This window comes from Hyaena hyaena, unplaced genomic scaffold (assembly GCF_003009895.1).
Source record: "Hyaena hyaena isolate Hyena2069 unplaced genomic scaffold, ASM300989v1 scaffold_41, whole genome shotgun sequence".
Classification (NCBI taxonomy): domain Eukaryota; kingdom Metazoa; phylum Chordata; class Mammalia; order Carnivora; family Hyaenidae; genus Hyaena; species Hyaena hyaena.
In genome coordinates this window covers 4380462-4393813 of record NW_024080673.1, presented here as the reverse complement: position 1 = coordinate 4393813, position 13352 = coordinate 4380462, and positions in this window count along the sequence as shown.

The following is a 13352-nucleotide window of genomic DNA, read 5'->3' as shown; positions in this document are numbered from 1 at the left end:
ACCTTTTAGAATCTCTAAGATAGAGAGTTTAATTCAAGCCCGGGTTAGGAGGGCTGCCTGGAAACACACTCTTCTCAGGGTAGAAAGTGCTTCAGAGAATGAACAGTTTCTAATAGGGATATATATTTTTGACATCTTGTAAATGCTAAATGGATTATAGATCTACATGTAGGCAGGGATCATGAGTTCTACTGTAACCGAATGTAGGTAGTGGGCGCATCAATCCATATTCGAGGACAAGATGGTTTTCCGTTGGGGGCACCAGGGTGGCTCAGATGGTTGAGCATCTGACTCTTGATTTTGGCTCAGGTCATGATCCCAGAATCGTGGGACTGAGCCCTGCGTCAAGCTGAGCATGGAACCTGTTGGGATCCTCTTTATCTCTCTCCATCTCTCTCTCTCTCTCTCTCTCTCTTTCAAGTAAAAAAACAAAAAAGATGGTTTTCTGTTAGGCATTCATAAAGCAGATGTACAATGCACGCATGGAGAGCCATAAATCAGGTTTTAGGTTTGAGCAAAATTTATGTACAGTCATGTTGACTTAGAAATCTAAGATGGTTTCCCTTTAGAGAGTTCTTCCCTCATCACTGTGTATATACAGTCATCCCCGTTTTCCATGGTTTTGCTTTCCACGGTTTCAGTTATCCAGGGTCAGTCCCAATCTGCAAGCTGATGAAACTCCTGACCTAGCATCAAAGGGTAATGTTAGCCTAATGCTATGACACAACACCTATGTCATTCATCTATTTCATCTCATCACATAAGCATTTTGTCATCTCACGTCATCATAGGACAATAAGATATGTTGAGAGAGAGAGATCACATTCATGTAACTTTTATTACAGCACATTGTTATAATCATTCTATTTTACTCTTGGCCTCTGACTGTGCCCAATTTATAAATTAAACTTTATCATAGGCATGTATGTATAGAACTAACATAGGGTATACAGGAGTCGGTGCTATCCATGGTTTCAGGAATCCACTGGGGGTCTTGGAACGTATCACCGAGGATGAGGGTGAGGGGGGTGGGTAACTGCACATATTTGTATGTGAGAGAAACATAGAGACGATATGGAAGGCTGTGCACAAAACAATGGGAACCCTAGAAGGGATGAGATTGAACAGGAAGATTGTTCACTTTTTCCTTATAACTCTGTATTTTCTGTCTTGTTACAATTATTTTTTGTCATTTTAAAAAGTCTAATAAGATAGGAGGAAAATTGCTGAGGTTACGCAGACTGAAACTCCAATGCAAATGCTACAACATAATCATAGAAAGCTTGTAGGATAATCCAGCCAGAGGAATTTCAATTTGTCTTAGGAACAAGTCATTAATTTAAGAATTAACACCTGAAACTAGAAATGACAGCTTTGAAAGGGAAAACATATACACACTGTAGGGTACAGTGACTTTTGTTGGGTGTAGATGAACTGGAAGTCACATATAAACATAAAAGCTTGACAATCGAATAAAAAGATGATCCAGGAAATGGTACCTTGGTTATTTTTTAAATAAAAGATTAAAAATAACTGCATGCTTAGTTCTTTAAAATTACAATGTAGCCCAAAGTGTACATTGCATTTAGTATAACACATGATGCTGTTTTATTAAAACCAGTTCTAGCCTTAAAGCAGCTCAGATTTTTCAATATTTATTGCTTTTTTTCTGCTTACCTCTCAGGCATTACAATGCTCTTCAAAACACATATCTGAAAAATGATCAGGCTTCTCATTCCAACCCAAAGCTGCGCTTGGTTCCAGTTTCATGAGAAAAAACTAAATTGCGAATACATTTTTTTCAGACACATTTATTTTCATCCTTTGGTTAATTTGACGACCGGGAACAGTTCTCACATTTCTGGGACAAGTCCACCAATTATAGAAGCACTTAATCATGACAATATGATAAATAATAAATTTTGAACTGGGGTTTATCCAAAGTGAAGTTATTAAACTTTTTCCTCCTGCTTTCTACCCTGACCACAACGCACCCTGACACACACCATGTACCCTTGCAGCATTTATGTCTAGTAGTCAAGTAGCATTGAGTCTGTGTTATTTTTCAGCAAATAACTTTATGGGGGAGGCTTAGTATACCTCCCCAGTTTAGCAAATGAGAAAACTGGAGCACAGAATTAAGTGATTTATTTCATATCTCACAACAAACTAGTAGAGTGCTTCTATTTAAATATATTTCTGGAGATTCATAGATGATAAAAGCTGTATTGAAAATCTGCACAATCCTCGTGTAAATTCAATGATGCCTTAAAATCTTGGCATAATTTCCAGTGGGTCAAGACACTTTGCGGTGGTAAATAAGAGAAACCAAATTCAAATCAGCTCGAAAATAAAAAGGAATTTTTTCTTTAAAATGAGTGGATTTCAAATAAGTATAAATTCCAAGAGGGAAATGGGTTGAGGCATAGCTGGATGCAAAGCTCAAAAATGTCAGAATCTGGCTTCTTTTTCTTTTAGTTTTGCCTGTGACAATATTGGCTTCATTCTCAGGCAGCTTTACTCATACGTGGCAAAAATAGCTTATATTCTAACAGTTCATCAACAGCAGGGTAGAGAGTGTATCTTTCTCAATGGCCTCAGCAAAGGAACTGGAAGTAACTCTCATTGGTTGGTTTGGATCGTGTGTCCTTCCTGGGCACTGCAATGTGGCTACTTGGACAAGCCTGGGTCACATACTCTACCTCCTCCCTACCAATCCCACCAAAAGGAAGCACATGGATAACAAATGGAAGAGGGGAAAAAAGTGTTCATTACCCAAAAGGAAGTAATGAATGTAAGGCAAGCAAAAACAAAGTCCATTAAATTTACATTGACTTGTAAACTGACACAGTTAAGTGTTAATTTCTTGCTTAGTGGTTGGGGGCTCATAATGGCATTTTCATCAAAATAAAAAATACTACCAACCCTCTAGAAGAAGATATGTGAAAACAGAAAAAATAGAAATACACTGAAAAATACTGTTGAGTTTGCCAAAAAAAAAAAGAAAAAAAGGTGTGTGGCATGTATATATGTTTATAGTGTCTGTCCATAAATGAAGACAAAGGCAAATGAGAAATTAAAATGTAGGACATCTGCCAAACATTACATTAATTTAAATGCTTAATTATTCCCTCGATCCTGCACTGGAAAGCAATCATTATGTTTTTACAGTAGCATTTGTTTATTTTGGTTTCCATTTCATCTTTAACGCCGATGAGCTTGTGCTAACTTCATTTAATAGTATTCCACTGGAAAGCATATAATTATTCACAAAGAGTAATGGCCTCATACATAGCTTATTTTTATCATAGTGTAACTAGAACTCAACTCATTCATTTATCCATTCATTCACTTACTTATGTGCCTGTTATGAACCAGGAACAAGGCTGGACACTAAGATTAAAGAGATGAGTAATTTGCAGCCTCACCCCTGGAAGAAGTCAAAGTGCAATAAGGGAAACAGACAAATAAAAGTTAATGTGCAGCATGAGGAGGGACTTGCACAGGACTTTAGAAGCAGAGGAGGACACATAACTTACACAGCTAGACTTCAAAGGAGAAGGCTTAGGGCATGCTTTCCCGGGTAAAGCAGGTGACAGGCAGTTCTGGAGAAAATGACATGTGCAGTGACACAAAATCTCCAAAGAGCTATGGGAGTGTCCGAAACGGGATACAACTGTGGCTGTGGTGTAGCCTGTGTACAGGGTAAGATCCATGTAGATGACTTTGGGTGCTGACTTTGGACTTTACCCTGCAGTTCCAAAACCCTGGTTCCCCAACTAGGACCAGGCTGACAGCAAAGAGCCAACTGGAAAGCTTGTCAGAAATATGAATTGCCCAGGCACCACCTCTGGAAATTTGGGTTAAGGAGGAATCTGTGTGTTAACAAAGTTTGCTGAGTGATTCTGGAACACATCCAAGTTTGAGAACCACTGCGTATAAAACACAGGGACCCTTCATAGGCTACTGGGAAAAGAGAATAACGTGTTTGGAAAGATAGCTCTTTGCCAATGGAAAGTCTCAGTAGAGCAGGTCAAATACAGGCAATGGAGGGACCCGATAGGAGACTATTGTGATAAAACGAATTAAGAAATGGCCAGCACCTGCACTATAGCAGAGACAGTGGGGTGCAGAAGAGGTGAAGATTCAGAGCGATTTCTGAGAAATGTAACCCACAGGTCGAAATGATCTCTTTGATGTGGGAAGTGGTATGTGCATGTGTGGGTGACTGGGGGTGGAATCTAGTTTATAAGGGTGTCCTTGAGAACTCGGAGTAAGAGGGAAGCAGGAGGCGTGGCTGTGTGTACAGCAATGAGATATTAGCTCAAGGTGGAAGACCAGGCTGGAGCTGGCCATGGGCAGGAGGCCAAGGCTGGGGACTGGGCTATCCAAGATCTAGAGTCTCAGACCTGAGTTTGAAAACTTGCTGATGATCTTTACCCTGGGACACCTCCCTTCTTTGTGCCACATGGGGTTTCTCCCAGCAGTCATCTCTCACAGCCCCTTTAGTAGCTTCTTAGGCTTTCTCTCTCGCTTCTAAACTTTCTGAAGCTAGGGATTGTGTGACTATGTTCTCAGAGACTAATCTATTGCCTGCACATCCTTGAGGTTCACATTTCTAGGTAAACGAATTTTATTAATTACGTAGATAATTACAGCTATAGCAGCCTCATTGTATCAGTTTAGGCTTAAGACGTCGTGTACGTGCATGTGTGTGTGTGGTTATATAAATTTGTATTTCTAGAAGTCTACACGCTTCTTTTATTACTTTCTAAAATGCACATTTTTATCATGAATAAGAGTATGCCAGAGACATTGCTTTCTCCCAAACATTAATTATGGCAAGATGCGTGTGTAATTAGCGAGCCAGGCATCTGCACAGATATTAATTTACATCCCACCAAAAAGAGCTTGATTAATAAAAAATTATTTTTACAACTTTTGAGCTAATTAATTAAAGACCAGGAGTAATCTTCAATTCAAGTATCCAAATAAGTGAATATGGATCTACAGAGATTATTTTTAAGGAGAGTGGTATGATGACTGTAAAGTACCAATCTTTTCTCACATGGTGCTACATGAAACAAAGAAAAAAGTCTCTACTCAAGCCCCAAGGAGTCACTGCCATGCAAAATAATAACAGAAGGACAAAAAATGCAAAGCTACCTTGGAAGTATATGCTTCATTCTGTTCATTGATTGGATAATTCCTTTTTTGTTTATTCCCCACTATTTTTGCCTTCCTTATTGCCACTAAGTGCCCTGTGAGTACTGTGAGTACTGAATAGGAACACAGAAGGATGCTTCACATCAACAGAAACTCAAATCGTTACAACTTTTCTTGATAATCTGCTCTTGTGAGAAAAAGCAATGACAAGTAAGCAAGTTAGTATCAGCAATTTCACAGTATGATTTCCAATCAGATGTGGGAACTAACTTTGGATGACCAAAAAATGTGAAATAGCCAACATGTTGGCAAAAACTAAGAAAACTATTGTTTGGATTCTAATGTCTACATTTTAGATTGGTTATTTGTACTAAATTCTTACATATAGGTACTGAATTGTACCTCTCTAAGCCTATTTGACCCTTAGTTGCTTCCCAGTGTGAGTCGATGTTCCTGATAGAGCCTGATTACTATGAAAATCTATAACTTCCTGTTTCCCCTGATCTCCAGGACACTGTTTTGTGTTTCTCAACTTATAATTTATAATATGTATGTGCTTTTTTCCTTGTCTTTCTCTTGTTCTGTCTGTGTCAAAAGAAGCTGATTTTTAAAGACTAAATAAAGTTATAAAGTGGGCATTTGGATGACTCAGTCGATTAAGCATCTGCCTTCAGATTAGGTCATGATTTCATGGTTTGGGAGTTTGAATCCTGAATAGGGTTCACTGCTGCTGTCTGTGAGAGCCTGCTTTGGATCCTCTGTGTGTGTGTCTCTCTCTCTCTGTCCCTCCCCCATCCACACACGTGTGCACGTGCACACTCTCTCTTTCTCAAAAATAATTTTTAAAAAAGAATAAAATATAAGAAAGACGCTGATTCCTGCCCACTCTATTTGCTAGACTCACTTGCCTATGTCCCAAAGGTATTAAGACACTGAAGATAAAAAGACAAAGCAGGAGCACTGGCAGAAGAGAAACCAAGGCATTTTTCCTCCTCTCTGATTCAGGGTGCCTCCCCACAGTGACTGCTTCTCCATGCTTCTCATTCCTGGTTGGGGCAGGATTAATGGCTCCAGGGCTCTGTTAATCCTAGAGGTGGAAAGGAGAGTCTTCGCACTATTGCTACTTGCTAGGTGCCCCCCCTTCCCCAGTTTGGCCTTCCAGTCCTTCCAACACCTTCATAACTAGCTCCCGGTATTAAACCCCTCAACTGAACTACCTCACTTGGGCTCTGAGTTCTGGTTGAACCCCATCCCATACACTGAGGCCACAATACCTGGGAAGTGGTTAGGCAAAGAACAAAATGATTATCATCACAAAAGAATATGGGTAGGTGTTGAGAGGGAAGGTATTGCAAAGGACATCCCCAAATGTCCAGCAGAGATATGAAATAACTTATGAACGTGTTGTTGAAAATATATAATACAATAGATACAGTTATTTAATTTTTTTAAAGCCACTTTCACTTAGTTCTTATCTCCACTCATTAGTAATCTCCCATCAACAGGAAAACGGGGGAACGGAGCAGAGTGAACAAAGAATCATGCCCACGCTGGGCCCAGAATAGTTCCAAGTAGCTGCCTACACAAAAGAAAGAAGGGTATAATCAGCACCTAGAGTAGGTAACAAGACACATTTAACACTGTTACTATTAAATAACAATGACGACCTCTCTGAAGTCCTCTGCTGCTCTCTCCCCAGATACTCTTTCTCTCTCTGCATTACTTTGACCTTCCCACGGCACAAAAGCAATCGAGCTTAATTGGGTGGGAGAGTCTAAGACAGTTGTCAGTGATCTCAAAGGCCTGGGGTGACCCATCCTGTGAAATAGGTTTTGAAATCAGATTTTGTGCTCCATGCAAGGCTCAGCCTATGGCTTCATGATCTTGGGCAGGATTCATTTCTTCATGTCTAGCTTCCAAGCAAAGTCATTTCTAGTTTTGTTAAGATGGAGCCAAACTGGAAGCCCCAAAAGGGATGAGTTTTATTCTCCAGCCAGTGATGGGCTATGTGTTAGTTTGCTGAGGCTGCCGTAACCAAGTACCCAAAACAAGGGGCTTAAGCAACAGAAACTTACGGTCTCACAGTTCTGGAGGCTGGAAGTCCAAGACTAAGGTCTTGGCAGGGTCCCCTCCTCATGGGGCTGCAGGGGAAAATGTGCTCCAGGCCTCTCTCCTCATATGTGGTGGTTTGCTGGCAATCTTCGGTATTCCTTGGAGACCAGAAGCATCATCCTGATCTCTTTCTCTCTCCTCACAGCCTTCTCTCTGTGCGCGCATGTCTGTCCTTACCCAGATTTCCCTCTCGTAGGAACATCAGGCATTAGTGTTTACCTTGATGATTTCATTTAAACTTGATTTCCTCTGCACTGACCCTATGCAGAAATAAAGCCACGTTCTGAGATACCAAGGGTAGCACGTCAGCAAATCTTGTTGAGAAGAACACAGTCCACCCGCTAACTGGCCACGTACGCAGATGAGCTCAGTGTCTCTTGCTGAACTCTTCTTCCCACACCCACCTACTCATTTCTCCACCCCAGCCTCAGGCAGAACTCAGTGGACAGGAGCCCATTTGGTAAATTCATTCACACTACAGTGTAATTCACTAAAATTGTCCTGGTCTACTTATAAAGTGTAACAGCCCAAAAGGATATAAAGCAGCAATAAGAAATCAACGAAGTTATTATTTATATAAGTAAATATAATTTATTTTTATAATGAAGTTATATAAAGATAATATAATAAATATATTATCCTTCCTGGAAATGTGTACATTTTATCAAATCACAAGGAATTATATTCATTCCTCACTATAATGTGAATGGTAGCAACACTTGGGGTTATAAGTTAAAACTTGCTAAGCGGCCCTTGGTTTTCATGAAGTTAACATAAAATCTCCAGAGGTGCCTGGGTGGCTCAGTCAGTTAAGTGTCCAACTTTGGCTCAGGTTGTGATCTCACGGCTTGTAGGTTCAAGCCCCACATCAGGCTGAGAGCTCAGAGTCTGGAGCCTGCTTTGGACTCTGTGTCTCCCTATCTCTCTGCCCCTCCCAGATTTGCACTCTGTTGGTCTCTCTCTCTCTATCTCAAAAATAAATAAACATTTAAAAATTTTTTAAAAACATAAAAACTGCATTTTCGAATGATGGCAAAATAAGTTTAAATTCCATGTTGTTGATACAGTGATATGCACTCATAATTTCTTACTGAAGATTACTGAAAATATTTTTAACACTCATAAAAATTATAAACACCACTAAAGGACCTGCAAACTTGGAAGCTACTGTCACAATATGTTTCTTTAGTGGCACAAAATCTAGGAAATAGGTGAGATAGTTGAACCACTCAAGCCACCACTGGCTTTCCTTTAAGTCTGTGCCTTCCAATAATGCCTCCACTCATAGCATTTAAATTTTTTTTCAGTTTATTTATTTTTGAGAGAGAGAAAGAGAGACAGACTGCAAGTGAAGGAAGGGCAGAGAGAGAGAGTGAGACACAGAATCCAAAGCAGGCTCCAGGCTCCGAGCTGTCAGCACAGAGCCCGATGCGAGGCTCAAACTCATGGACCGTGAGATCATTACCTGAGCAGAAGTCAGATGCTTACCTGACTGAGCCACCCAGGAGCCCCTTCACCCATAGCATTTAAAAGCCATGTTTGCAACCAATGAAAGATTTATTTTTTAAGCTCAAAAATATAAGATATCACAGCTATCACATTTAAGAAAAACTTAAATTGACACTAAGAACAAAGGAAGATAGCAAAACGTTATGTGTTGTGTTCTAAAATACAGCTAATTCTTTATATTCACAGGAGCTATATTCTATAGTCTCTGTCAACATGGAATTAGCAAATACTGAGCCATTGGTCCTAAGGGAAATACAAGGTTAGGTGCCTTTGGGGCTCTGGTCACAACATTTTTGTCAACCAAATCCATATTCTGGCTTTATGTGTGTTTCTGTTTAAAGGCACATTATTTAATACACATTGTCCATTCATTGCTACTGAACTCATGACCACCTGCACTATAACTCATGCCTAAATGAAGCTTAGCTAACTATATTTCCTCCTTCAGGCACATTACTGCCTTCTTTTGCTTAGGAACTGTGGACAGCACTACAGCACTGTGCTTGGGGGCCATTTTAAATAGCAAAATCCGGAACAAAAGGCATAAAAAAAGTCAAAGATGCGGCACTAAATAAACTGCAAAAGGGATATTTGTTTACAGTATCAGAACCAAAATAAGAAGGCCAGACATCACCTTGTTGGGCCTTAGCTGGGAACATGCACAATCAGGAACTCAAATTGTTTGCCATTCTGTTCATGTCTGGGAATAACCATGAAAGGGTCATGGGTATTGATTTTAGGATTATAAAAAATTTTAGTGAGTAGAATTACCAAATATGAAAGCCATGAATAGTGAGGTACTTTAATCTGGCTCCCATTACCCATTAGTCAAAAACAACAACGACAAAAACAAAACAAAACAAAAAACCCAACACCCTATTTATCTAACAAAATAGGTTCTTTACAGCTGAGGTTCATATTTGTAACATAAGACCTTGCATAGTGGTGGATAAGGATAATTAATGTTGAAGCCCTGCTACTATTAAAAAATTACTAATTAACTACTTAAAAAATTAAACTGGGATGCCTGGGTGGCTCAGTCTTAAGTGCCGGACTCTTGATTTCGGCTCAGGTCATGATCTCATGGTTCGTGGATTCAACCCCCACGTTGGGCTCCATGCTGATAGCCTGGAGTCTGCTTGTCATTCTCTTTCTCTGTCCCTGTCTCTGTCTCCTTCTCTCTTTCCCTCCCCTGCTTGTGAGCTCTCTCTCTCTCTTTCTCAAAATAAAGAAATAAACTTTTAAAAATAAGAATAAGAAAATTTTTAAATAAAAAATTAAACTGTATAAAGTAGAAAGAGAATAAGAATTAGACTCTAAGAAGGAAAGGAAAAAGGAAGAAGCAGAGGAGGAGAATGAGAAGAAGAAGGAAGAGGAGGAGGAGGAGGAGAGGAGAAACAGAACTCCTTATAGGCATTTCTTATTCTGCATAGTAGGGGCAGATATTTTAAGCTCAGATCACACTATAACCATTAGACCACAGAGTTTTATTTGCATATCTTTTTATAAATCATGTGCTTGTTAGACACTTACTGAACCCCAGGGACAGTACTAGAACATTATTTAATTTTTTCCTCATTCCTATGAAGTAGTTATTAGGTAGAATCACATGAAATTGCCAATTTTGAACAATTTTGACCTATAAAAATGTCCGTTGCTTACCTTCCACCTAATATTAACATCCTCATTTTCGTGCTGAGGAACCCAAGTTTCCCAAAAAGCTGAGTAACTGCCCAGTGGCACACACAGGTTCAAGAGGGCCCTGATCTGAACCAAGATCCATTTCCACTGAGAAGTGGGTATGAATTTCAGGTCACAAAAATACATGTACAAGAGCTTTTTAACTTTCTTTTCCTCTGTGTCACCTTAAATGCCACTAAGTGGTAGAGATGTGACACCAGCAACATCAGAATGTTCTCGTCTCACTACTTCTTACCCATTGCCTAGAATTGTTTTGCCCCAGGGTGGTGCCCCAGGCTCAGGGCTCCGATTCTCTCCCAGTCATTCCTTCAGCTTCCTGCTCCGTATTGGTGGGGGAAGGGATCTCACAGCTTGGTGGGGGCAGGGCACATGTCTCCTCTGCTCTCAGGCAGGAAGCATACCACACATCCCACTTTCTCTAAAACCACCATGGGCTTCCTCACTGGCTCTCCTGGATCCAGATCCTTACCAGTCTCAAGAGTCAGAAAAGTCTGGCTCTGACATACCATGCACAGTCCAAGCCTAGAGTCCTTTAAGGCATTGGCTTTGAAATGTCAAAAGCTTGAGCTTCTGCCTTCTACAGACTCTTCTCTAAAACCCTTTCCTGCTTATAGTTTCAAAGTCTCTTTTCCTTAGTAAAAAAAAAAAAATCAGGGATCTATTTTCTTTCATTCTTTTCTTGAGGCACTAAAGGCAAAATCATTAGCAGCCTGAAGGGTGAGTGCGAGGACAGGGATCAGGATAACAGGAAAGAACAGATGGGAAAAGAGGAAAATGGAGATTGATGTTCAAAATGCTTTGCCACATACATGTGTGGCTCTTCTGTCAACATAACTTCTCAGGCAGTTGGCAAACACAAGGATGCCCACAAAGTGTCTGAGGAAGTCGCACAGACCCTGCTTTGTTTGAAGATTACTGGTCTGGACCCATGGAGATGGGTTAGCCCATATAGTAATAGTCATTTTCATGTGTGAGCACATCCAGAATCACATAAAAGCTTGCCAATCTGACTAAATAAAAAGGATTTTCTCAGGCAAGAAAAACTGAAACTTATTTTTCAACTTATTTTGAATCTATTGAATAGGAAAGCCCCCTGTGACTATGCCTGTGAAGCAGTTCTTTTAGATACAGATGGGGTGCTGGGCCATTATTTAAGCAAAGGTTACATAAAATGAAATCGATCAACAGGGCATGCCAAATCAGAGAGGAGAGTCAAGCTAACCCTGCTGCTATGCTGCATCTAAATTGCAAAACAGAGGAAGGATGGAGGAAACAGTGCAATTAGACGCATTTAAACTCTCCTGTATGAGCAACAGCAAAATGTACTACTTTGAAATTGTAGGGGGAACTTGGAGCTCTAAGGAGGCAGGGATAAGAATAAGGAAACCGGGAGAAGAGAAGAATGGAAGGAAGAAGGCACACTGTGCACTCAGACGCACAGGAAAAGTATTTGATCAGACTTCTTGAAGAATCAGGAAGGAACAGTAAAAACAAATTCTCTTAAATACAATGAGAGATGTTACGATTGGAGAGGAAAAGATTAAGAAGTTGCAGGGGAAGGTTTGACAGGTACTAAGAGCTGAAATGGAAGAAGATTGAATATTTACAAGAGATCAAATAAAAATGGATTTAAGTAAAAATATTTCACCGTACAAAGTCCCTAGGCATGCTATTAATGTTTAATTTAGATTATACAATGTTATCACACTCTCTATGTATTTGTCTAAAAATAGTTTTAAAAGTGCTACCCAACTTTCTTGGCCACCATCCAGAGTACAGTTATGGAGCCTTATACCGTCCCAGAGTGTTTTCTTCTCCTGAAGACTAATTTTGTTCTCTACCTGACAAACTGAGGGAAGAAACATGAGTTGTTTCCAAGGAGCACCTGTTAAAACTGTTCTAGCTTTGAAGGAGAGGCAAACATACCAATGTTTTGAGTTTCTCTTAGAGGTTTTTCTTCCACAAATGATTTCCTACAATTGTCGTGGCCCTTTAGGCTTTCGAAGCACTTTCAGAATACTTATTTCATTTGAATTTCAGTATATTCTATCATAAACATCTATTTTCTATATCATGGGTTTTTGGGGTTTTGTTTTTGTTTTTTGTTGTTGTTGTAATTTTTTATGAGAGAGAGAGACCAGGGGAGAGGCAGATAGAGAGGGGGCAGAGGATCCAAAGCAGGCTCTGCGCTGACATCGAGAGCCGGATGAGGGGCTCAAACTCATGAACCATGAGATCATGATCTGAGTCTAAGTCAGATGCTTGACCTACTGAGCTGCCCAAGCGCCTCTACAGCATATGTCTTTACATGTTGCTTTTCTACTATTAGAACCAATAAAGTATGAGACCTGGTTAATTTTTAGTTTCTTATACCCTAAATACTCAATCTTTCATTGTTTTCACTTAGGTTTTCCTTTTTCTTTCTTTCTGACTAGAGAGCTTTTTATGCTGGGGGTCAGTTCTGTTGACACACCAAATTTCTAGTCTTGCACTTGGCAAAGTCACACAAAATCTAGAAGACCTAGAAAAAGTTCACAGTGGGATATAGCTGGCCTCCTAATATCATAGCCAACTGCCAGGCCATTCATTGGTACTGTGAGAGCCATTGTAGCATTGTGAAGTCATCGAAGGGTCTCAAGGGCTATTGACGAAAGTTTTAATTCCAGATTAGAGCTGGCTTAGAACCCTGGAATTAACTCACAATTGCTATGTGGCATCCTCCATAAAGTGGTGGTAACCTCTCTGTACCATTTATAAAGTTTCTCAGTGCAGTACAGTTCCTGCCATATAGTAGGCATTGAATGAATATTCACTCCTTTCCTTTACCTCACAGAAGGACTGTTGAAGAGCGAAGTCCCATACAG